This window comes from Ostrinia furnacalis, unplaced genomic scaffold (assembly GCF_004193835.3).
Source record: "Ostrinia furnacalis isolate ACB-3 unplaced genomic scaffold, ASM419383v2 OfSCF2450, whole genome shotgun sequence".
NCBI lineage: Eukaryota > Metazoa > Arthropoda > Insecta > Lepidoptera > Crambidae > Ostrinia > Ostrinia furnacalis.
This window is the reverse complement of record NW_021132689.1, coordinates 397598-420255: the sequence shown is the minus strand read 5'-3', so window position 1 is coordinate 420255 and position 22658 is coordinate 397598. Positions and strand designations below refer to the sequence as shown.

At 35.8% G+C, this 22658-nt stretch overlaps 2 non-coding genes across 2 annotated transcripts; one reads left to right on the top strand and one right to left on the bottom strand.

Annotated features, from left to right (window-relative positions):
- Positions 1-3388: 3388 nt before the first annotated feature.
- Positions 3389-3461, bottom strand: TRNAV-CAC (transfer RNA valine (anticodon CAC)). The gene has a single exon. It is a non-coding gene; the product is annotated as a tRNA-Val (tRNA).
- Positions 3462-21980: 18519 nt separating this feature from the next.
- TRNAV-CAC (transfer RNA valine (anticodon CAC)) lies at positions 21981-22053 on the top strand. The gene has a single exon. It is a non-coding gene; the product is annotated as a tRNA-Val (tRNA).
- The last annotated feature ends 605 nt before the right edge of the window (positions 22054-22658 follow it).

The following is a 22658-nucleotide window of genomic DNA, read 5'->3' as shown; positions in this document are numbered from 1 at the left end:
ATTGATCACTTTTTGGACTTCGCCATATTTTTGCATTTGTGAAAGGTCAATTTTGAGCACCTAATAGTTGTTAATTACAAACGACTTATTACATTATTTAGCAAGCTTAAAAATGCTATTATTAATCTAATAATAAGGTCCAAGCAGTTCGCAGATGCACAGCCATTGTATTGTAACCCAATTCAATTTATAACATGCAAATTAAGCACTTTAAATAAAAAACACACACAAAAAACAATAAAAAAGAGCAGATGCGAATGAAACAAAAAGCGAAACTTTTTTTGTCATTTTCCTCCAATTTCATTGTAATGACATTCATTTTTTGGCCGGCAGAAAAAACGTTAACCCTTGCATTTTTTACTAGTAAGCTTAGGCTGTCTCAAAAAAATCTAAAAAAAAACTACCGGGTCATATTAACGCACGCGTATGCAAATAAGTCCCGAAGAGTTCAAGCACAAAATATGGTATTAAAAACAGAAGCGAAGGGAGGGTTAAATAAGGGGTCCGCATTTTTTCATCTCGCATCTCCAAAAAAGGAATTTTTGATAAAAATCTTTTTCGTTTTTTATTATCTTTTTATGCTTAGCCGATTGTTGTATTAGGATATTATGTTGAAGTTGGGGCATGAGTCTGAAGTATATTGCATGGCTTAAAGGCTTTTTCTAAGTTTCAAGAGTTAAAAGAGATTTTTATTATAATGTCCTGAAAATATTAATAAACGCTATTGAGCCGATAAATATCATACATATTTCAGTTATTTTTTAAAAAAGTGGGAAATTATAACTTGAAGCATAACCAATGCAATCAATTTGTAAATATTTCAACGAACATTAATTAACGTTTCAAAGAAATTTGTTGTAACAAATATTATATTTTATTCCGAGAAGTTAAGGGCAATTTGGTACTAGGTATTCTTAAGTAACAACAATAAAATTTAATAGTACATGCCAGTGATTTTGCTCAGTAAAAACTAAAGACAAACATAGTAGGTATGTACTGAGTTGATAAGTTTATCATCTTTTACACTATTTTACTAAATTGACTTACTTTTGTACCGACTGAGAAAATATTGAACCTTTGGTTCAAGTACCTACAGGGAAAACTATAGTCATAATATAAGTTTCTTACAACATCCATTATGAAAACGTTTCCTTTCTTTCCTCAAACTATGACTAAACTTCTAATAGTTTCTAGAAACGGATCTAAAACTTTTTGTGCCATTTTCCTACAAACGTAGCGTTTAGTGAATCACTCATTTAATTGTCTCAAACAATATTTTTAATTAATAAACCATTCAGACCACGGATGTAAAAGGGTTAAAATGTGGAAAAGGTAGATTTTATAATTAATTTATAACATGGTTTTTCAATAAAAAAATCTCAAGATCTGTTTTTTTTTTGTTTTGGACAACAAGCGATCTTATAGATCTAAAATCTTCACAATCACAATACTAATAAGATTTTTAATTGGACTATTTTCAAATAAATTTATTGGGAGTAGAAGTATACTACGAATTAATGCATAAAAATACATAAGTGCGACAAAGTACTTTCTCCTTTTTTGAAGTTGGTTAAAAACTCCATCGAGTTTTCTATCTTTCTATCGATGTCAGAATAGTTCCCTTGAAAAGAGATTGTTAGAAGGAAAATTATGCGAGCGCCCAACTAATGAGTCACCAAGTCATCTGTTCTTTAATGACTTGGTTCTTAGTCATATAATGTCTTGCTTTTTATAAAGTAAATCATCAATCCTTTTCTTATTATAATAACTTCTCTGCCTTTTATAATTTTTCCTTGACATTCAACTGTTTTCTTCAATTTATTAAACTAGGAGCACTAGTGTGGTACTAGCTTCTTCAGCTTTTCCTTTTAGGTCAGAACGTCACAAATAAATAAACAGACATGCAGCGTTATCAAGATGTTACTGATTGGGTGACCTTTTTTGGCAACTTTATTTCATTTTTTTTGTGTATGTCTTTTGTTGCCTGAGTTTGTTGCCAAAATAAAATTATTTTTTTCTTTCTTACTTTCTTTATTGTCAAACGATTCTGAAACATCCAGTGGCAAAAATGGGAATTAACAACCCAATATCCTGTGAATGTCTTTTGGGACACTTCAGTGTTGTACAAACCATACTTTCGCATTTCTTATAAATTGCACGATGTTGGTTTCCTTATAAAATCCACAAAGGTTAACATCAGTCATAAGGTTAAACTTAACATTAGTCATTTAGTCTCCATTGTAGGAACACGGCCCTATCCAATTTCATCATCATCATCATCATCATAATTTTAGCCAAAGACGTCCACTGCTGAACATATGCCTCCCCTAATGACTTCCACATCGCACTTTATGGAGGGATCCGCTTTGCAAAGGAGGGAAATCGAACCTTAATTTCGAACTACTCCTATGTTCTTCTTATTAATTTCGTTGCGGGTTCAATGACAGTTTAACTTTCCCTTGGGACAAACTTGTACTTCATTTGTTGGGTTTTTATGGCGGTCAAGCTGTAGATCCTGGCTACACAGGAGTTGCAGTGGTGGGAACAAGAGCTGGGGATAGTCCCGTTTACCAGAGGCAATGATTAATGGCCTTGTGAGCTGAGGACGCTTGATGTTCGCATACCCTTACTTTTTCTGTTACCAAAACTTTTATTCTTATTAGAACTTTAAATTTTTACTTGAGCCCTACACATGCCCGCATTGAAACTAAAGCGTAGCACACACTGGGTTCTTTTGTTTTACCGTCGAGTGCTACGGTAGAACAAAGGCGTTTTGTTCCGACGCCCCGCGGTGGATGCAAATGAATTTTATTGAAGAATTGGGATCCATTTTTTTCGACATGCGGGCGACGCACGTGTGTACCAGCCCTTATTTAGGTTTTGATTATTATTAGTTTTTAATTGTAAGGTAAAACCCGTTGGTGCATTGTTTTTGGTGAAAGTCGATTGTACTAAATGTTTTATGTCTAGTTAGCTAAGTACAAAGTAACTGAAAATAATAATTAAATAGTATCTAATTTTAAGCTTTTGCAACTTAACTTCCCTTCTATGATCTGAGAACTTGACAATATTATTAGCTATAGTTTTTAATTCTAAGGTGAGATTCCTATCGGACAAAATGACATTGTCAAATTTTGTCTATGGTATAAATCTATAGGAATAATGGAACAAAATAACTGCTATTTTTAACGAATAATAATCTTATAAGACTATTATCAAAGTATTTATCTAATAGTGAAATTCAATAAATTGGTAGCAGACTCACAAAAATATTATTGTTGGCTACTTTTCTTATACTTTACTAATAATGGTTTTATAACGCCAAAAAGTATTTATTTAACTATTAGGGATTGTTAAGGAACGCGAAAACTAAAAATAAAATAAATTCTGTTTCCGCCCGGGATCGAACCGGGGGCCTTGTGCGTGTGAAGCACACGTGATAACCGCTACACTACGGAAACTTGACTGCTGGTGTTGAATTTACCGTTAACTTCTAGTTATGAACATAATTATTTTCATTTATGTAATTTACATGAAACAAAAGAACTAAGTTAAAAAATAATATCAATTAGTTACTACTAATAAATCGTGCATCCATTGAACTTGGTACTTTAGAAAGTCCCTAAATGTAGTACTAATAATAACGGTACATGCGATGACAAATAGAAAACGGCTTATGTAGAGTCATTCAACAAGATAAGGGAATTCACCACGTCAAAATAAAAAAAGAGCTAACAGCTGAATATTTCCGACGCCTTAACTTGATATGCAAAAAACAACTTTACGCGAAAAATCTTTTTAAAGCCATAAATACATTTGCAGTACCAGTGTTAACATATTCATTCGGCATTATAAAATGGACCAAAACAGACATCAATAAGTTAGAAATTAAAACAAGAACTACACTTACTAAACACAATTACCTACATCCTAAATCAGCTATACAGAGAACAACACTTAAAAGGGAAGAGGGGGGAAGAGGCCTGATAGATTTAAAGGTACTATGGGAAGGGCAAATAGAGAGAATGAGAAGTTTTTTCTTATCAAAATCAACATCAAGTCAAATACATTTAGCAGCAACAGATTTAGATGACAAATATACACCACTAGACTTACACGATACAAATAAAGAGTTCTTAAGCAAAAAACAACAAGAAGCAGATAAGCTAGCAGCATGGCGCCGGAAAGAACTGCATGGTAGACATCGTCACGACATTGAACAACCTCACATAAATACTATCGCTTCCAACAAGTGGTTAAAACTAGGCGCTCTTTTTCCCGAAACTGAAGGCTTTATGATAGCAATTCAGGATCAAGTCATAAACACCCGCAATTACAGAAAATATATTATAAAAGACAAAAACCTTACCACTGATAAATGCCGTAAATGCAACAGACAATCGGAAACAATTCAACATATCACAAGTGCTTGCCCGAATCTAACCCAAACAGATTACACCCATCGCCATAACCAAATTTGCAACATTGTACACCAGAAGCTAGCATACAAACATAAACTTTTAGCTGGAAAACCACTGCCATATTACCAATACAACCCGAAGCCAGTGCTGGAGAGCAGCACCTGCAAGATATACTTTGACCGCGCTATACTTACCGATCGAACTATACACAATAATAGACCTGATATCACCTTAATTGACAAACAAAATAAAACAGTACATATTATAGACATAGCCGTTCCTAACACACACAATTTGCATAAAACCATAACAGAAAAAATACATAAATATACCGAGCTTAAAGAAGAAATTCTGAAAATATGGAAAATGGAAAAAGTATACATTGTACCGTTGGTGCTCTCCAGCACGGGTGTCATCCCAAACCACTTGCTAACTGCCCTACGCAATTTGGACATTAAAGAAAATATCTATATGACTATGCAAAAGGCAGCGATTCTCAACACCTGTCGTATCGTCAGAAAGTTCATGCAGGACGACTCCAACTCCGCAATTAACTCTGAACACGTAACTCACTTGGCATGAGCCCGTGAGTTAACGTTATACCGAAGAACTTATGAACTTCGAGTAAAAAAAAGCCTAAGAAATAATAATAATAATAATAAATAAATGCTAATTTTTTTTAAGTTGCATCAAAATTCATCAAGCCTATTTTACTATCCATCCATTCTCACAATCTAGTTATAAAAAAATAAATATTAGTATAGATGCTTTACACGTCGTTCTCATTACACGTATTCTTACTATGACAGTTTCAAATTCACGTATCCCGCCTACACGCCTCTAAATTCCATGATCTCACAAGTACATACAGTCAGCGTCAAATATTTCGTGATACCCAAAGTGACCAAACGCAACACGTCTTTGATACAATGGACAAATTTCCCATTTTTTTCTTTTAATGAAACTTGAAAATATAAGTAAAACTAATAATAATTGTGAAAGAATCATGAAAATATCTCTACAAATACAAAAGTTACAGGGCCCGAAAGTTGCGCATTTTGATTCGAAGTAGTCACGACAGTCATTCGAAGTACAAACAGTGAATCACCCCTGATCCAGTACTGTTGACAGATCATATTTTTTTAAATCTAGTAGTTTTCAATTTTTCAGCCAGGTTCACTCAAGATTCTTTTTTAGTAAAATTGTGTAACCTTTTTTGACATAATATCCAAGACCTGACCATTATTTAAAAAGTAAAAGAAGACTTTGATTATAGTGTCATTCTCGACAGTGCGTTAGGGGTGGTATAGATGACCCACGCTGAACTGTCCCACCAAACTCAATGACAGGGGGGCGCTACCATCGTTCAATTATATGGTTTCCAACATGGCAAAAATCTGAACCAGCGATCCGGTATTGACGGTGGCGCCCCACTGTCAATGTCATCGACAGGACAGTCCAGTATTTTGGAACTATAAGCATTGTGATTGAAACTTGAACTGGTGGCCTGACATCACGGGCTCACGGCACCGCCTATTTTTAAGTTCCACGCGAATATATGGAGGTAATTTAAATAATTAATTTCTCAGCCATTTCTTGATGAATTTCAAAATAACTTCACGGGCTTTTTAGTTTTGGTCTATATTTAAATCCCATTCAGTGAAACCAACATCACGAAACTAATCCCATTCAGTGAAACCAACATCACGAAACTTGTCCATTGAAATAAGGTTATGTTGTCAACTTTTGGCCACTTTGGAACTATTTGACGCCGCTGTACAACAGCTCAAGTATGTTATTTAGCTATAAATAGGTGTTCAACAAATGTTTATTGCCTAATGTGTTGTGTGTACAGTCAGCGTCAAATAGTTCGTGACACTAAGGCTGGGTTCCACCATCTTACTATAACTTTAACAAACGTCAAAAGTCTGTCAAACTCCATACAAAAACACTGGTCATCGTTATAGTAAGGTGGTGCAACTCAGCCTTAAGTGGCCAAAAAGTTGATAACATTCCAATTATAACAAAGAGGAGTTGCGAATTTTTTGGCTATTATGGGTCACGAACTATTTCAGGCTGATTGTACTTAATCTGCTAAAAATACCAATAACCATCGTCGCCAAGGTCTGAACGGATTAGGATTCAACTCACACGGTCACGGGCTTGCTCGTAAAACCGTTGACACCTCGGCGACTTGATGCTTCAAGGACGACGGACGACACGTGTTGCCTTGAGAAAGCCCTTGTGATGTAAGATCGAATGTTCTAGAAGCTACTAGAATTATCCTGGGACTTCCTTCCAGAGTAAAGTGTGCACAGAAAGTCTTGTTTATAAAACTCATTAAATTTTGCAAATAGGCTTTTAAAAAGCACTTTTACACGTCGCAGTATTAATTATTAACCCTACCACTGCTTCAGGACAATAAACGGAAAGCCCTTGTGATGTAAGAGAACCAATGTTCCAGAAGCTATACTATGGTATAACTAGCAGTGTATGGTTTCTTCTAGGTCCCAAAACTCATCAAAATTGGTTTACTAATTTAGGTGAAAAACTGTAACAGACAGAGTAACAAAGATTTATATGAATCTAGTGCAAGAATACATTAAATCTGGATTTTGATTGCTTCAATAATGTCATCATAAGAGAAATGGATTTGGACCCAACCAATTTTGTAAACTTTCCAAAAATACGCCATAATATTATGGTAATTTATACTTTTTTATGATAGAAAAAAAACGTTTAACACCACATTTGCGACACCCAGAAACCGTTTAAAATACATTTGACTAGTAAAGCTATTAAATATAAAGATTTACAGCCACTATCCAGCCAGTGGTCTGATCTTGAGCATGTGTCGCGAACCCCATAACATATAATAAGCCACATATAAGTCATATATCACTATTAATTTACGACAATTTTCTCGCGCACTTTGAAGTTAATATTAAAACGTTTTGGCGCCATTGAAATTAAAAATAACGGCTATTCTGACGTGTCCTCCTGAAAACAGGGTTTATTACTTTTTGATTTATTTATTTTCAAGCTTTATAAACTGTCGAAGATTTTTTTATGCAAATAAACGTCGTTTGTAAACGATTAATTTTCAATGTTTTTTTTATTATGAACGAATTAGCTACTAGCGACGCTAGGGTTTTGCAAAATTATGCAATGTATTACTCTGATGCACAAAATAGAGTAAAGGATTTAAAAGAAGATTTTAAAATAAACTTCCCCTTGTTGCTAAGCAGGAGAGGAGATGACCAAAAGAACGGTTCAACTTTTTAGTAATGAGTTATACAAGGACCTAATATTCAGTCAGACCGAAAAATTCAGTTGTACACAGTAAATAAGCGGTAATAACCGCATTTTTCTAACGAGAAAAGTAATAAAAATGTAATAAAAAATACGGATATCCATCGCAAATGTTTGCTTCCAAATCATCACCAACCTGTGAATCATTAAACAATGTTAGTATTAGTATAGTTCTGTGTGGCGACAAAAGTCACTGAAGAAGTCAAATAAGGCCACTGACAGTTGCGTAGCAACAAAGATACATTAAGCTAACATTACATACTAAGGCTGGGTTGCACATCTTAACAAACGTCAAAAATCTGTCAAACTCCATACAAAAATCACCGGTTATCATTTATAGTTACGGTCAAAATTTGGTGCCTTAAAAGCCTTAGGCTGAGTTGCACCACATCTTTAACCATAACTATAACGATAACCGGTGATTTTGAGTAAATAACAGTTAAATACCGGCACCTATTATAATAATTCAAGCGGAGACATATTCACCAAATAAGGTCCGATTGGCTACCCTCAGGTATCCCGTTTAGTTAAGAAACCTTAAAATCGAAAAAATCTAATTTAAAACAAAAATTAAAATGTAACTAAGTATTACTCGTAAGTCGTAATTAAAGTTACGTGCCTAAATAATATTATCTAGTTTTAGAGACCATTCTTTTACACTTTAAGAATTTGTATGTATTTAACAAAGATAAAAAGACAAATTGAGATATGATATCGGCGAATATATTGGCAAGGTTAATGGGAGTTGCCATATACAAGCAATAAATTTTTTCCACACCATTTCTTATCTGGAAATATTATTTATAGCCTGACCAGGAACATAAAAACCCTGGCATAGAGGCGCGTCAATTGCATTTGATAGTGCAACACTGAGTACAGTCGTACCTGTGTTAAATTAATAGGCTAACTTTATGTATCAGGATTCAGGATTACGGGCTAATTTGATATTTTCATAAATTAACCAAAAAATATTATTAAAGGTAACCTGGTTTAAATAAATTAAATGAAACCATCAATCGAGCTAGTAGGATTTATTTTATTATTCATCAATAATCAAATTCAGAACTTGAATATTCAACTGAAATGTTTGGTCATGAACGCTTCAATCTCGGTACTTCTTTCCCAATTCCATAAAATTCAACACTTAGAAAGTGACAGAAAATTTTAAAATAGGTAGTTGAAACAAACCACAGCTAATTTTCATAGTGGACTGTACTATACGATAAACATGACAGTCAATTTGACAACCTTTGTCGGAAACATTATTCAATGAAAATATTGTCCGAACCCTTAGTATTTCTCTTCGACAAATACATTAACACATCGTGAACCACTTTTCTTTCACGACTATAAAAACATTTTAGCAATTTAATTCACAAAATCAATTGCAAACATTTAAAATAAAGTTTGTTTACACTTTGACAACAATAGACTGACATGCAAGGTGACATGTCAATGAAGTTTTCAGTTACTGTTGCCATTAAAAGAAATTAGTACCATTAGTTTTCCGCAACATGGCGAGGGTTTTTATGTTCCTGTTCAGGCTATAAGGCAATAATTTAAAGTTATAAATGCGTTTAGATCAAAAACGAGATCGGGTAATAAAAAACATGAAATTCTTGGTTTGTGGTGCTTAATCAGAATTTAGATAAAAAATGTTTTATTGATTTGATTAGACTTACATACTCGTAAATCTAAAATATCAAAAAAGAAATTCAACTTATTAGTTAGAAGAATTTATCGGTCTACTCTACACTACACTACGTTATAAATAGGTAAGTAAGTATGTACAAGTTATAAGTAATTCTTAGCTCGCATCAATATTTTTAACTGTGTATATTTTAAATACTTTGTAAACCCTTGAAAAAGAGGCTGACAATAGTGATTGAGATTCTTGCGCTGCTTCTTCCCAGCACTGGCCCATTTATTGTCCTGAAGTAGTGGTAGGGTTAAAGTTAATACTGATTTTATTTTATTTATATTTTAATAGGACAACCAACAAGACATACACTAGAAGACAATCAATATTTACTGATACGTGTCAAAGTGCTTTTTAAAAACCTACGTGCACAAATAAAATGAGTTTTGTCACTGTTCGACAGCGGAGTACCTACTAATAACATGTACTTATTAAAAACTATGCTCTTGATCACTGCATTAAAATCCGTGGCGTACTTTAAAAAATCTTAACACAAAGACAGCGAGAGCGACTTTGTTTTATACTTATGTCGATGAAACAATGCATGTTGTTCTCCTAACAAAACTGTTTTCAGCAAATAAATAAAGGACATCATCCACGTTTCATATAATATTTTTAGTCCAAAATCAAAAGTGCCGGCCAACAAAAAAAAGTGCTGTATTCTGACATAATACGTCTGCCTTAGCATTTGTTACTATGGCACCAAAGCCGTAGCTCCACTGTGCGTCGAGTATTTGAGATCTAAAAGTCATCGACTATTCATACATTTTTTGTTCAAAATTAAAAGTGTCGGCCAATAAAAAAAAGTGCTGTATTCTGACAGAATACGTCCGCCTTAGCATTTGTTACTATGACACCAAAGCTGTAGCACCACTGTGCGTCGAGTATTTGAGATCTAAAATTCATCGACGATTCATACATTTTTTTGTTCAAAATCAAAAATGTCGGCCAATAAAAAAAAGTGCTGTATTCTGACAGAATACGTCCGCCTTAGCATTTGTTACTATGACACCAAAGCTGAAGCACCACTGTGCGTCGTAGTATTTGAGATCAAAGTCAGTCGTTTCATATATTTTTAGAACTCAAATACTACGATGCACAGTGGTGCTACAGCTTTGGTGCCATAGTAATAAATGCTAAGGCGGACGTATTCTATCAGAATACAGCACTTTTATTTTTTGGCCGGCACTTTTGATTTTGGACCAAAATGGATGATGTCCTTTGAATTTGTAATGATGATAATGATAATAATGAATAAATCTACCTCTCTTGAATAAACCTCTCTTGGTTCACAAACTAATTTATATAACTACTACTCTTAAAAACATTTAAGCCTCATACTCGTATAAATACCGTCTAACAATAAAATCCCCGATCTATTATTATACTGCTACCACTTGTTTAATACGAACCTTGTCCACACATTTGAGAATTACTGGACGCTTTTAGAACGTCATGAATCTTCATTAAAGTAGAAAAAACCACTATAACAACAGCCGTTCCTCTTCAATAACCTCTAAAGTAGTATCATCATCGTAGAGCTCATGTTAAAATGGTTTGTTGAACTAATTTGGTCACATTCTAAGGCTGAGTTGCACCACCTAACTTTGACCGTAACTATAACGTTAAACGCGTTAACGTTAAACTATAACGTTAAAGCCTGCAGTAGGCGCGACGCGACTACTGCAGGCTTAGGTTTAAATTCAGTTGCTAGGCCTTTTTATGTTAATGAACGCTTAACTCCTACAAATCGCAATCTTTTTTACAAGGCTCGTGTGGAGGCAACCCGTGCTAAGTGGAGGTATGTGTGGACCCGGGAAGGCAAATTATACGCTCGCAAAGACCATGGCGCGCCACGGCATCGACTGCGCTCGGAAGTCGACATTGACAAAGTTTTTGGCTAATGTTAGCGTTCGCTCATTTCCTTTGCATATTTTTTAACACACAAAGTAATTGGTACATAGATTTTATGTTAAGCGTTAACTTATTTCAATATTTTACATTTTGTTACGCTTTAAGCGAGAATTTTTACGTTGTGTTATGTTTTTTGTTTTTTAATAGATACTTTGTATTTTTATACTATAACCTAATCTCTTACGGTTATAGCTGTCTCTACAAATTGACACTAGTTATTTTTGAGTGCGTGTGTAATTTTGTTTTTTCCTATAATAATCTAATTACTCGTTTCAATCCGCTGCCGTATTATCCGACTTGTGATTGNTGAAGCACCACTGTGCGGCGTATTTTTTGAGATCAAAGACAGTCGTTTCATATATTTTTAGAACTCAAATACTACGATGCACAGTGGTGCTACAGCTTTGGTGCCATAGTAATAAATGCTAAGGCGGACGTATTCTATCAGAATACAGCACTTTTATTTTTTGGCCGGCACTTTTGATTTTGGACCAAAATGGATGATGTCCTTTGAATTTGTAATGATGATAATGATAATAATGAATAAATCTACCTCTCTTGAATAAACCTCTCTTGGTTCACAAACTAATTTATATAACTACTACTCTTAAAAACATTTAAGCCTCATACTCGTATAAATACCGTCTAACAATAAAATCCCCGATCTATTATTATACTGCTACCACTTGTTTAATACGAACCTTGTCCACACATTTGAGAATTACTGGACGCTTTTAGAACGTCATGAATCTTCATTAAAGTAGAAAAAACCACTATAACAACAGCCGTTCCTCTTCAATAACCTCTAAAGTAGTATCATCATCGTAGAGCTCATGTTAAAATGGTTTGTTGAACTAATTTGGTCACATTCTAAGGCTGAGTTGCACCACCTAACTTTGACCGTAACTATAACGTTAAACGCGTTAACGTTAAACTATAACGTTAAAGCCTGCAGTAGGCGCGACGCGACTACTGCAGGCTTAGGTTTAAATTCAGTTGCTAGGCCTTTTTATGTTAATGAACGCTTAACTCCTACAAATCGCAATCTTTTTTACAAGGCTCGTGTGGAGGCAACCCGTGCTAAGTGGAGGTATGTGTGGACCCGGGAAGGCAAATTATACGCTCGCAAAGACCATGGCGCGCCACGGCATCGACTGCGCTCGGAAGTCGACATTGACAAAGTTTTTGGCTAATGTTAGCGTTCGCTCATTTCCTTTGCATATTTTTTAACACACAAAGTAATTGGTACATAGATTTTATGTTAAGCGTTAACTTATTTCAATATTTTACATTTTGTTACGCTTTAAGCGAGAATTTTTACGTTGTGTTATGTTTTTTGTTTTTTAATAGATACTTTGTATTTTTATACTATAACCTAATCTCTTACGGTTATAGCTGTCTCTACAAATTGACACTAGTTATTTTTGAGTGCGTGTGTAATTTTGTTTTTTCCTATAATAATCTAATTACTCGTTTCAATCCGCTGCCGTATTATCCGACTTGTGATTGTTTCTCCTTGAATATATTTTGTGCTTACACACTTTACACTACACATTACAATACTTCCTGCACCAACACACAAATAAGTGATTTCGAAAGTCTAGCTCATTTAGTTATTATTCTAAAACTTGTAAATATAAATAGGCGTCATATGACACTACTCCGGAGGTTTTTATGTAATTGTAAATATATTGAGATGGTTTACTCGTTTGTCATTCAATTTTTAAAATATAAAAAGTTATCAGTGGGTCTCTTAAATCCGGGATCTCTTGGCACAAAACACGAAGAATTCTTAGTAGCTTTAGATCATCATGATGTGGACATTCTGGCCATCAACGAGACCTGGCTGAGAGCTGGTGAGGAGGGCCGCGCGCCTGCACCCCCAGGCTACCGTCTGCGGCATGTGCCGCGCCCGTCGACTGTTCGTTCTCGCGGTGGTGGCGTGGGGTTTTACATCAAAAATGGTATTAACGCGCGGATGATACATCACCCTTCCCCATTATCTGTGGAACAAATGTGGCTAGGCCTTAATTTAAGCGGCATCAAACTGGCGATTGGCACGGCATACCGCCCGCCGTGGCTAAACATTGATACTTTTATAGATGCTTTAAGTGAATCTATCTCGTCTCTTGGGAAATATGATAAAATACTATTATTGGGGGACTTTAACATTAATATTTTAAATACTCAAGATGTACAAACTAAAAAACTCCTAGATTTTTTGAGTTATATGAATCTGAATCAGTATGTAAATCAACCAACTCATTTTACAGAGCATAGTGAAACACTTATAGATGTCGTATGCTCTGATTTCCTAATTTCTCAATTATCAGTAAACCATATACCAGATCTTAGTAGTCACGCTTTAATCACTTTCAAATTAAATATTAAAAAAGACAAACCGCCTCCTAAATGGATCATATACAGGCCTCTGAAAGATATAAATTTTGAACTGTTTAATGATGATCTGAACTCTATTTCATGGAACGATTTTGAATCGGACGATGTAAATGTTATGTTGAGGTTCTTTAATGATAAAATTACACAGTTATTTAATAGGCATGCTCCAGTTAAACGAATCTACATAAAAAATCATTCACATCCATGGATAACATACACAATTAAAGAGATGATGAAGTTGCGAGATAAGGCTCATGCTAGGAGTAAATCAACAAATTTGGAAATTCATAAAAAATATTACCGAGAGTTAAAGGCTATCGTAAAGTCAGCAATTCACAGTGAAAAGACGGCGTACTTTAACAAATACATACATTCATGCTCAAATGATCCCCAAACTTTATGGAAACATATAAAAAGAGATGTTGTAGACTTTAAGAAGAAAGAGTTCATATTACCCTCGCACTTAAATAACCCTGACACAATTAATCAAACGTTTTTGAATATACCCGGAAATAATGACACCGACACTTCTCTGCTAAATGACCTTAAATCTAGTAAATATAGTACGGCCTTGTTTTCGCTTAAACCTGTGACGGAGGCGGAAGTGAGTAGCATTATTAAAACTATAAAAACAAATGCGCAAGGAGTTGACNCATTCACCAGGTGTATAAATTGACATAATAAGTTTATTATATTTGCTGCTACGGAACCCTTTGTGCGCGAGCCCGACTCGCACTTGGCCGGTTTTTTTTTTCCTAAAATAATGATGATATTGATGCTTTTTTTTCCGTTCCTCTAAATCTGCCGGTGTGTGTATATAATCTTAGGTTCCAAAAGTGGTATCGCGGCAGTTTCTGCCAAAAGTCCACGTGTCTCTATGATGGGTGCATGTTTGGAACAAGTAGTACAAGCTCGCAATCTGGGTTTACTTATGGATGGAAGGCTACTTTTTGAAGGACACATACTGGAAATAATGAAAAATTGTTTTTATAGGCTCAAAGTTTTATATAGAATCCGCAAATACATCGATATAGAGACAAGAGTTAGCTTATGTGAGTCACTCGTCCTTTCAAAACTCAATTATTGTGACACTGTTTTTGGTGGATGTTTGTTAGCACGGACAAGGAAAGTGATTCAACGTATTCAGAATGCTTGTGCGCGGTTCTGTTTTCCAATACCTCCACGTTCACATGTTACTCCGTTTCTGAACCGTAACAGACTTTTGAACATGGCCGCTAGACAATAACTGCACTTTGCTTCATTGCTTTTTGAAGTCATCAACAAACAGGAGCCTTCATACTTGTTCTCTAAACTGAGAGTTGCTCAGCGTAAAATAAGGATCGCCTCTCGCCTTATGTGCCCAGAGCACAGAACAGCTGCTTTTCGTGGCAGCTTTCGATATTCTGCCACGAAATGTTGGAATAACTTACCGCCGCCAATTCGAAACTCCAAATCAAATGCTACTTTCAAACGTAATTTAAAGAAATTTCTATTAGACGAACAAATGTCTATTGCCTGAGTAGTTGTTCTGCATCTCTTCCCTTTATTACACAAACATAACTTTTTGACACATCTAGCACTTTCTGTTGACACACACACAAGCCATATACACCCAACACACACACCTAACATATACACCTAACACACACACCTAACACACACAGCTAGCACACACACCTACAAATTTATGTAATCGTTGAAGTTTTGTATAAGTTTATATAATTTTAAAATAAAAATGCCAATGTTTATGGCGTCCAATGTGACGCTCTTTTAAAAAAGTGGCCTCCGCAGAATAACAGCGTCCTGTTCTGGGTCTACCTCAGAGCAGGACACAATGCTGAGCGGATGCCATTTTGGTCCACAAATGTGCAAGTATTGTAAACTGTATACTGTAATAATTTAATATGTTGGGCCAAATAAAATATTTTCTTTCTTTCTTTCTTTCTTTCAAACGGTGTGTTTGTGTGGAGTTTGACAGATTTTTGACGTTTGTCAAAGTTAAAGTAAGATGGTGCAACCCAGCCTAAGTATTAGTCGAATGTTTGGGACAATAGTAAAAAATATAGTCGAAACTAAAATAGAAGCTGTTCCAGAAGCAACTGGTCTCTTAAGATTTTAATTGGCTGTAGAGTTTTTAAAGTCATTTTTAAAACCTCATAAAAATAAACAGATTATTATGTACTTAGGTACTCGTTAGAAAGAATGCTGCTGTTCGGAAATTCTCTGTTCATTCGTAATAATTATGTTTCAGGTTTTAACAGTTTAATTTATTTTGATAAAAAGTTGATTATACAGTCAGCGTCAAATATATAGTTCATGACACCCAAAGTAGCCAAAAAGTTCGCAACACGTCTTCATTACCATAAATTATTGGCATAAGGCTGTGTTGTCAACTTATTGGCCACTTTAGGTGTCACAAACTATTTGAAGCTGACTGTACTAGGTATAAGCTTCAGTTCAGGGATGTTATGGATATGAAGTTTCGGTTTTGGATACGGTTACGGATATTAGAATACCTAATATTATACCGGTTTCGGTTACGGTTACGGATAGCAAATCATTCCGGATTATCCGAAAGTTTCGGATAATTTCGGTTACGGATATTAGAATTTTCAAAAAGGTAAAATTCAAATAGCAAGATGCTGCGCGACTCACTTATCCACTTTATGTACAGTCACGGAATGAACAGGTTCGTCAGTTTTCAAATTGATTCCTTCAACGAATCGCGAGCACATATTATTATTACCTTTTGAAACTATGTCACAGAATAATCTCGAGTTAGAGAAAGTAATCTTTAACTGTTCGGCAGTAAAGTTCAAAATTATTCAGATCAGAGTTGTTTGACGATTTATTTTGTCAAGAAGATTAGATTTATAAACTAAAACCTTCTTGTTGGTTCAACCTGCCATTATTATTTCTATTAAATAAAAAAAACTATTGTCAATTGGTCAATGTCATCATTGCATTGCACTGATGGGATAGAAAAATAAACAAGCAAAACCTTATTCATTAGCAAACGTCATATTTATTTAAATGTTAGCAGCACTGTTTCTTGCACTGTTATGTTGGCAGGTTTGACTCTTACAGTACCTAGTGCAAGCGAAAACCGACACTAAGGTGACGAACCTTTTCATTCCGCGACTGTACTATTACGGTACCTATGATAAAGATAAAACAGGCGGGTATATCCGAATGGTGCCAGGGGATGCCAGATAAGTAACAAATATTAAAAATATTAAGATTTAGACTCCACCTTTATCCGAAACTTTTGAATCGGTTTCGGTTACGGTTACAGATTTTTTTATTTCGGATGTTCGATAGTTTCGGTTACGGTTACGGATATCCATAACACTTCAGTTTGTGCAAAATAAATTTGAAATGTTTTAATTGGGATGTGTTTTTTGTTTTAGGTCATGAAGCTCACGACTTTCTATGGCAAAGTCCAAACGAGTTTGTTATACTCGTATCATGGATCATTTCTAAGGTGCGCTTCGAAGAATAGTTTAGGTGCGCTTCATTAGGTGCCCCTCAAAATAGGTGCGTTTCAAGGAATACCTTATTACTCTGTACAAGCGGAACCGGACAGTTATAAGTGGTCATTTTCTCAATATTTATCGCGAAGACACCTTAGCTACTCCTACGCATGTCTTGAAAACGCCTAACTGTTAACACAATCTCTACCTTATTTTTCAAGTGTTACGACTGACTTTCGAACGCTATTACAATCTGTTGTACAAGTTCTGACAAATGGCATTAAAAAGGCCATAGTAACACATCTCATTGGAAACTTAGAATTTTAAACGGTAAGGATCATAAAAGAATTACTAACGGTATGTTCATTTCTGTTGCAGAATGGACCGAAAGTGCTCTATGAAGCACAGAATCCTACTTCTTTTTTTTCTTTCAGAAACGTTCATTACAGCCATGTCCTAATCAAACTGGCAACAAATAGTATGCAATGTGATTTTATCCAGAAATCGAACCTAGAAAATTCGAGTCGAAAGTATCTCACTCTCATTTCACTGGACCACGAAGGCAGAATCGTAAAAATAACGCTGAAAATCAAGTTCTAAAGTGGAGAAGATGTTTCAACAAGCTCGTGTAAGTCGTATTCTGCTTGATAGACTGATGACTTAAAAAAATAGCTAGCAGCAGCTGGATGCCAAAATATTATCATGCTCTTTAACGCTTCTTGTTCCTTTTTATAAGTCTCATTTGTGGAAAGTAGGTCGGCTCTACTCGATGGACCAACGACCTTAATAAGGAAACTAGCAATAGCTGGAATCATCATCATTTCAGCAATAGGACGTCCACTGCTGAACATAGGCTTTCAATAATGACCGGTTGGTAGCGGCCTACATCCAGCACCTTCCTGCTACCTTTGTGAGGTCGTCGGTCCACCTTGTGGGTGCACGTCCTATATGCTGATATGCTCTTTGTCATTTAATGGGAGGTGATCCTTCTTTATTCCTCTCAATTGTGGCAAGAACCGTTTTTCATCTCGTTCAAATTACTATAATGCTATAATTAATAGTTATCTCAGAAAGTAACTGTAGGGCAGCCGGTTTGAGGGACTTGACTTATAGTCAAATGGAAGTTAAAGTTAACATAATAATTAAGTTTGGTGGAAACATTAACTCTAGATGAGAAATGAGACTAACCCCGGGTTGCACCATCTTACATTCACTATAACAAACGTCACAAATCAGTCAAACTCCATAATAAAAACACCGAATTAGTTATAGTTACGTTTAAAGTTATTGTGGTGCAACCTAAGAATAGTTTTTCTGCTGAACTCATTCGTATCGTTTATTGATATCGAGTATTTCCAATTAAACATTTTTTCTTAAAAATAGTGGCTATATTTTCAAGATAACAGAAGCGATCGCGCCAATCTTTCAATTGCAGACCGTATTTTATAGAAAAACTAGTGTCCAATCGATCGCTACAATCTTTAGGCCGTAGTAGAAACCTAAGAAAAGCTAAGAAATTTAGTTCACACTGCTACTGAGAATCATTTAATGATATTAAAACATGTAAATTGAAGGTTTTTCATCATTACCATCAAGCCTAGTCTTCACAGCAGAGGACGATTCTCACAAATGTATTAAAGGCAAATGGAGGATGAAGGTTAATTTCGACTGTTAAACAGTATACAAAATCTGATTTATATCATCCCTGGAGTTACTGTATAAATCATGATAGCTCATTACAAACTCTACAAATGTTTGTAATATATAGTAGATATAATTTGGGACGTATACAAGTGCCCTGGAAAGGGCCTATGTACTGAATAAACTACATATTTGAATTTGAATGAATTTAGGCCATTTAATAAATTTGACCAATGCTGAAGGTGTATTTTAAACCGAAGATGGCCGAAGCCAAAACTTTAATTCGACACCAAGAAGAAGGAACCATGTATCAGTATGTTAACAGATGACTATCGTAGACTATGATACCCATTACATTAAATCAGCAGATCAGTGACGTTAACCGACATTATTGATGGAGATAATCCACTATTTATATCCTAGTTTTCGATTTGATCTAGCAAATTGATTGGAAAATTTACTGTTGGTATTTCCGTCAGTAAAAGTTGAAGAAATGAACAATTTAAGGCCCGTATTACGGAACGACACACAAAAGTAGATTCAGACTTAAGCATAATAAAAATTTGCGATGGTGCATTATTGGTTAATGCCCGTTTTCACCATCAATCCCTAATTTTTTAGTGACCCCTATGATAACACCTAACAGGAAATTTGTTCTCTTAGGGGTCACTTTAAAAATAGGGATTGATGGTGAAAACGGGCGTAAGTGTAGCAACTTGGCACTTTGCAAGGTAAGTACCTAAGCACATTATATTTTTCGGCAATTATAAAGTAGAGAACATGTAGTCATTTTATCCTGATGATACATTTTTTCAACAAGGTGGACCGTGCCTTCAGAAAGGTGCAGCAAGGCACTGAGTGCAGGCCGCTACCAACCGGGCGATGTGGAAATCATCAGTGGACGTCCTGAAGCTGAAATGATCATGATGATGATGATAAATAAATAAATAAATAAAAAATGTATTTATTGCCTTCGAACCATTAGACAGGTACAGGTATGATCATGTAGAGTCATTTTATCCTAACATAATTTTTAATTACATTACGTTAATAAAATTTTGATTTGCCCTTCATAATCACAATAAATAGTAGCCATACATAAAAGCCGTCATAACTGGCAACACCAACGGTTAGTTTTCGAATTTCACCTCGAAGCAGGTCACACCGATCGGTAAGTTTGTGTCCTGTGTTGCCAGTAACGCCCCCAGACATCGAATTACTTGTGTTGTGTCGTGTCTTTATTTGGCCCGTGCTGCAACGTGAAACATTTTGGGGTTCAGCTAAAAATAATGTTGAAAGCGATCGGGAACCTTCGATGAACTTTGTTCAGTATTAAAAAGACGCTCAAAAATTGAGGAAATGAGGAAGACGGTGGGTGAAAGTTTGCATCGTGCGGTCCACACTGCTTATGACCGCAGTCTGTGGAGGAGTGTTCCTCACCAGACTGCGGTCATAAGCAAGTAAGGGGGATAGTGTTATCCCCCTTATTAATAAAAAGTTACACACTTGTTGAACACTGTTTTAAAGTGTCATTTTCATACTAAACCGCCTCTGTGGTCTAGTGGTAAGACCACCTGCTGCAGACGCAGAGGTCCCGGGTTCGATTCCCAGTGGGGGCAGATTTTTTTGTTCGGTTTGGTTGGTGGTAGGGCTTGTTCTAAGTCCGCCTAGCTAGCTACCACCATCTTACCTAAGTCTATCGCCATAACAGCAATGTTTACAGCACTGTTGTGTTCCGGCAGCTAGGGGTAAGATAGCCAGTTCCTCCGTGGTTGAGGATTCCGGGTGAAGCTCGCTTCCACCTTCGGCCTGATCGTCACTTACTATCAGGTGAGATACTGCAGCATCCTCGTTGTGGATAAAAAAAAACGTCACTTTAAAACACTGTTCAGTGAGTGTGTAATTTTTATTAGTAAGGGGGTATGTGGTCGCGATCCTCATCAGTGAGGGACCGAGAATGAAGATTGCGAAAATTGCAAGGTTTCATCAAAGATCGCTCAGTAATATCTGCTTGAAGGAGTTTTAATATTCCACTACGGAACCTCAGCGCTCATTCTCCGTCACACTTGCCTTACACTCCACCTTTTAACTCCCGAATAAATCTGCCGGAGCCTTATTTACAGCGACTCCCAATGATGCGTAATGGTAGGCCTGGAGAGGGCGTAATAAAATAAAACTTAAAATATTTCATCTCCAAACATTGCGTCCATAAATGCATTTAAGATCGAATGCCAGAACCTTGGGAATTGTTACATGTACTTGAGAAAATGAAAGTCTTAGGGCTTGTTCCCACTGCAATCCAGTTTTTGCGGGACACTACACACAATAGTATTAAAATACGTATAAGTACTACTAAACGGAATCATGCAAAAAAACAGTTCCTGCAAATAACAGGATGTCTCTGTGCGAACAAGCTCTTACAAGAATTACCATCATTGCTTAATGAATAGTTTGCAGAATGTACAGTCGCGGAATGAAAAGGTTCGTCACCTTAGTGTCGGTTTTCGCTTGCACTGTGAGAGTCAAACCTGCCAACATAACCGTGCAAGAAACATTGCTGCTAACATTTAAATAAATATGACGTTTGCTAACGAATAAGGTTTTGCTTGTTTATTTTTCTATCCCATCAGTGCAATGTTACAAAATGTAGTTTTTTTTAATTAATAGATAATGGCAGGTTGAGCCAACAAGAAGGTTTTAGTTTATCAATCATAATAATCTTCTTGACAAGTTAAATCGTCAAACAACTTTGATCTGAATAATTTTGAACTTTACTGGCGAACAGTTAAAGATTATATTCTCTAACTCGAGATTATTCTGTAACATAGTTTCAAAAGGTAATATGTGCTCGCAATTCGTTGAAGGAATCAATTTGAAAACTGACGAACCTTTTCATTCCGTGACTGTACAGGAGATGAGCAATAACAATATAATTATGATAGAAATACAGAGAGGCGCATACTTTTGGTAGAACTCGTCTAAATGCTTATCTGAACACAGCGTGGGCTATAATAAAATACAATTTCAGATTAATTTAATAACAATGACGTCTTTTAGTAGGTACCTACACCTACACAGCCACTGAACTTAACTGTACCAAACTTTCGCTCCACTCGTCAAGTTTCCGTAGTGTAGCGGTTATCACGTGTGCTTCACACGCACAAGGCCCCCGGTTCGATCCCGGGCGGAAACATTATGACTTTTTGGATTATTATTCACATCACATTAATTATTTTTCTACCTCCTTCAAAATAGGGTTATTGGTGTCAATTCACCATTTGGTAGGTACTTCATCATGTCACTAAGTTTTCACACACATTTTAGGGGTCTTTAATTTCAAAATACCACGTTAAAATTTAGTTATGGGAGAGCTGGCGCATTTCTTGGCCAAATAATCAGTTCAGTCAGGCCATTCAGTGCGGAAATGCAGCTAGCTTTCTGGGCACCATGTCGCGTAGCTTGGACAGCGATTTAGGACATATTTTTTATTTGTAAATATTTAGTCCATATATTTAATTAAATTTAAATGATATTCCTACTATCTTTTTGAATCCAGAACCGTTTTCATCTTCCTGAGGATCTCCAAAACCATTGCACCAGTTCATGAGTCATTTATATGCGAGTGATACACTAAATGACACAAAAATGCGTGCGTGTGCCATGCGCGGCACATCGCCATTACGCGGTCGTGACACTCGTGCGACGGACGATTTGTACCACCGAGCACAGTTGAAGCAGGCTCAGTTGGATCTCTTTTTCTAGAGCAGTGTTTTACAACCTGTGTTAGCTCCTGCTAGA